Below are 4,897 nucleotides of genomic sequence, written 5' to 3'. Positions count from 1 at the left end.
GCGACAGCCCGGCCGAGCGCCGAGCCGGGGGGGGCCGCGTGACCGGGGCGCCCCGCCGCGCGCCGAGCCTCAGTTTACCCCGCTGGGCCGTGTCTTGGGGCGTGGAGAATGCTAGCGTCGCGCGCTGAGCCCCGGGGGTGGGGGGTAGAAGGGGGGAGTTGGGGGGAGCCGGGGTTGGGGGCGTCTCCCCGCCCACTGTGTGAGTCCCGGGAGAAGCAGGCCCCTCCGCTCTAGAGGCGCCCTGGGGGCGCCCCGGGGCCTGCGACGCCCCCTCGCGGGACCCTCGCGCGGCGCGCTGGACGCGCGTCCCGTCCGGGGCGGGGGCTGCGAGCCCTGGTAGCCGCGGCCGTGGCCTCCTGGCTGCCCCGCGAGCCAGGCCAGAGTCCCGGCAGGCGATGAAGCTGTAGGTGCAGGGGTGGGGTGGGAAACGGCGCCCCGTAGGGGGGACGCTGCAAACAGACGTGATGGCGGCACGCATTCTCCCAGCAGGAGAAACGCGACCGTGGATCCCACCCAACGACTCCCGTGCCACGGCTTCTGCTCACTCGGTCCAAGGGAAGGGGCTTGGTGCTCACACTCGCCCCAGGGCGGGTGCCTCCGTCCGCCCTCACACCCCAGGATGGGGTAAGCAGCTGGCTTCAGGAGGCTTGCGGAGAAGTAAAGGCTGTCGGCAAAACCCCTGACCCCTGCGTTATGCCCTGCTGCTTCTCATCCACCCCTCCCTATGCGAGGACCAGGAACTGGGGGCCCCAGAAATCACAGAGCCCAGGAGGCTAGCCCTCTGCAGGGGTCCTTCCCAGGTGACTTCCAGACCCCAGGATGCGGTTGGTGTGGCCCAGGCACGGGTCTGTGTTAGAGGCACTACAGGGATTTCAGTCGGTCCTGGGGTGAGAGCCACTGGCCTGGCCGTGTGTTTTTGTATGGGCTCAAGATCTAGAACATGGGGCCATACGAAGTTGCCATTTTTGTTAATTGCACAAAGCAGTCACACGTCAGCTCTGATCATTGTAGAGATGGCACCTCAGGGTCTGCCCAGTCAGGAGCTCACACCATTGCATTCTCGACAGCTGGCATCAGCAGGTAGTCACATACTCGGTGGCCACCCCACCCCTCCTCCTGGACAGGCCTCCCCACGCAAGGCGCCTCCTCTGTGAAGCCCTCCTGACTCCCCCACCCCTGTACTGCTTCCCTGTGTGGGTCCCCAATCCCCCTAGGACCCTGTGCTCTATCTGATCACCTGGTCACTTGTCCTTGTCCCCTCTTGGACCTGGCAGCCCCCGGGGCAAGGGGAATCTGGAAGTCACCTGCCTACCCCTGTTCCTGGCTGGCCTGGCAAAGTGCCCATCTTCCTCATCTTGTCCCCACCTGTCCCCAGCAGTAGCACAGTCTGCGTGATCTTTCAGGCATCAACTATCAAGAGTACACTCTCTTGTTAAATGTATGGTGTAGTTTTATGTCCTAATGATCAGGAAAGGAAAGCTGAATAATGTCCAAAAGTTGGGCAAGCCACCCAAGAATGAAGGCATGAAGTGTCCTGGGGCCAAGTTCACAAGCCAACAGAGCCCCCTCCCTCACCAACACACCCACAAGATGATGTTGGCACCCACCTCTTTCCAAGAGCCCGCTCTCTGTTGGGGGCGGCAGAAAGAGGTTCCAAACAGGGACAGCACCCTTTGCTCACTGCCACAGGTGCGTGTCCTACTAAAGCACCCAGGGCCACCGGTCACTTTCCTGTCCGTCATCCAGTTTGCTCCGTGGCTGTCTGGAAAGGAGGAATCGCGTCCTCATTTTGTCGCTGAAGAAGCAGAGGCCTGGAGAGGCTTGCACATTGCTGCCCGAGTCACAGAGACTGGAGGTGCCAGGGCCCCCAGGGAGCCTCCTACTGCATGCGGGGGGGCTGCTGGTCCCGTTTGCTGGGTTGAAAGACAAGGACTTAAGTGGGCAGTTTGCAGCCAGGGATGACGGGCAAGCTGTCTGAGACACAGTGCGGTTCCCACGCCCCGTGCCCTCGTGGGTGTCATCGGTTTAATCATGCGCTGAAGTCCTAACCCCGCGGTACCTGAGAATGTGACCTTCTTTGGGGCAAAGGTCATTACAGGTGTCCTTCAGACAAGGCCACACTGGAGTTGAGCAAGTCCTCCTCCAGTATGACTGGTGTCCGTATACAAATGGGACATTTGGAGACAGACACACAGGGAGAAAGCCTGAAGGCAAATCACGCCGCCAGAAGCCAAGAAGCCACCAGAAAGCAGGAGCCTCCCCCCCCCCCGCCCCACCGCCCCTGCCACCAGCGCCTTCCCAGAGAACTCAGTCCTGAGATGCTGTGATCCCAGGCTCCCTCCCAGCCCCCACAGCCGTGAGAATAGATGTCTGGTGTCCAAGCCCGGAGGCGGCCCTGGTCCAGCAGCACGCCCAGCACGTGCCGTACCCTGGGTAATGCTGCCTGTTACGCAGGGTAAATATTGACCCATGGCAAAGTGGCCGTGCAGATGCAGTCGGGAAATTATGCTCCTCCAGTAAGCACCAGGGCCGCTCGGGAGGTGAGCAGAGTAACCCATGTGTGTGTGCTAACTCTGGCCCTCCTGCTCAGGTGGCTGACAGCCATCTCCCACCCAGCCAGCTCCTCATTCAAGGCAGGACGCCAGCCTCCCATGCGTCCCTCTGACTTTCCATCGCTTACAAATCTGTCTCTTTGCATCTGAGCCTTGTGCTTCAGAGGAACCCCCTGAACTGGCCCGGATCGTGGGTGGGCATGGTGTGGCATGGGCCCAGCCTGGAGCCTGGCCCAGCGTCATGGCCTTCCCAGGGGCCATGTGGTGTCCTGGCTAAGGGTGCAGACCTGTGCCATGCCGCCCAGCTGTGTGACTTTGGGCAGGTTACTGACCCTCTCTGTGCCTCATCTCCACACAACGAGGATGTAAGAGTGCCTTGCTCACAGGCGGTCGTGGGCTGAGAGCCCCGAAGCTGCCCCTTGTAAGCACGGAGTAGAGACAGCTGCTGGGCCTAACAAGTCGGTGTTCTGTGCCCGCAGGAACGGGGGGGTGTCACGCTAAGTCTTGGAGCCGAATGTCAGGTAAGCCAGCTTCTGTCGGGGAGTGTCCCCCAGCTCCTGGGACTTCTGCCGGAGCTCTGGTTTCCAGACGAGGTCTCTTCCGGGCTCCCACTCTGTACTTTGGGACAGAGTGTCCCCTGTGGGTCTGTGGGACACACTCGTGGAAATGCAGGCGAGTCAGGGAAGGGAAGAGGCGGCCGGTACTCAACAGGGAACCACACTCAGGAAAGCTGCATCCGTCGGATCCACTGGGGATACGAGAACCGCACAAGAGGCCCTGTTCGCTGTAAGAAGCCCTGACCTGGGGGCTCAGCCTCCCCATCCCCTGGCAGGCTGGTGGTTTGGGGACATGCGGAGCCCGTGAGCGCACCGTGCACGGTGAGTGGAAACCGTCAGAGGACCTGTTCGGGACGGACGGGACCCCAGCCCGAAAGTTAGTTCCCTCGCTGACAGCCGGATGGCTGACACTGGGCGGCAAGCGGCCGCAGCCTCAGACCCACGGCGCAGAGGCCCGCGGAGGCCCCAGCCTGACTCTGCAGCCTGGCCGAGGCCACAATGGGGAACGTGGCCCCGGGCGGCTGGGACCGAGGTTGAGGGGTTCCTCCGGCTAACGTCGGGGCTGCAGTTAGAAAGGCAGGTGGGTGATCACGGAGCCACATAGCACAAGTGGCAGGAGGGACTCACTAGCCTGCCGCTTCACACGTCACTATCCCCATGCCTTGCCGGCCAGGAAGGCCAACTGGGCGGCCTCCCAGCCAGCTCCGCCACTTTCCTCCGTGGGGCCCTGTGTCGCGGGTCCCGGGGACTTGGCACCCTCACCTCTGCGCCAGGGTCTCAGAGCGATGGGCACCAGATAACGGCAGCCCGCACGCCTGATCCGCAGGGAGACCTGGCTGGCAGGGGGAGGTTTGTGTGATGGGCACATTGGCAATCACCTTGTCGCTAGGATTCGGCACCGAGCCAAATCCTGGCCCCTGGGAGAGGCCCCTGGGAGAGGCCTGGGCCAGCCTGGCAGTCCCCAGATAACACACGCTCAAAACCATGGCCAGCGCTCCCACAGAAAGCAGCCACAGGGCGTGTCCTCTGGCCAGCCCTCTGGGGTCGGGGGAGTGGGGTCAGGCTGGGCCATCTGTGACCACACCTGAATCCCCAGAATGGAGCGGGCCTCCCGGAGACGGCGGGCAGAAATGGGACCCTGAGCTCTGGAGGCCCAGAGCCACAGTCCCTGCACAACAAATCCAGACATGGGGCTGGTGGGACTGACCTCTTCTCCCAGGAGCCAGGAGTGGTGTGAGGTCCATGTCCTCCTGGATTCTGGCCGTGGACCAGGAAGAAGGTCTAATGGGCCCAGGCGTGAGGGCGTGCAAGGTGGAGGTCAGCAAGGGCAGAATGGGAGGTTCTGGATAACCCCAGCAGGGCAGACGCCAGCCACGGGCTACCCGGGAGGGTCTAGTGAGCCCCAGAGGGAGGTGGCAGTGGGTGGTCTCAGATGGAGAGGTGCCTCCTTCCAGCCCCCCTGCGCCCACCCGGGAGCTCCAAGGCACAGCCTTCTTCCCGAATCTGACCACATCTCCCTCCAGAGGCCAAACCAAGTGTGTCCCCTTCCGGCTCCTCTGAACTGAGACTTCTTTGTACTAAATTGAGAAGCCGCTGGATTCCGGGCAGGCTCTTCCCGAGAGGGAGGGGACTCTCCACCAGGCCCTGGCCGTGCGGGTGGGGTTGGGGGAGTCCGTCCCACCCTGAGCATCGTGCGAGAGCAGTTAGGACACACATGCCACTCTGAAGCTGCTCTGGCACCTGCCTGTTGATTTAGAGTCAGGTCACCACTGCTCTCACAGGAAGGAC

This window comes from Panthera uncia, chromosome A2 (genome assembly GCF_023721935.1).
Source record: "Panthera uncia isolate 11264 chromosome A2, Puncia_PCG_1.0, whole genome shotgun sequence".
Classification (NCBI taxonomy): Eukaryota; Metazoa; Chordata; class Mammalia; order Carnivora; family Felidae; genus Panthera; species Panthera uncia.
The sequence above is the reverse complement of the archived record's forward strand: the minus strand, read 5'-3'. Positions refer to the sequence as shown.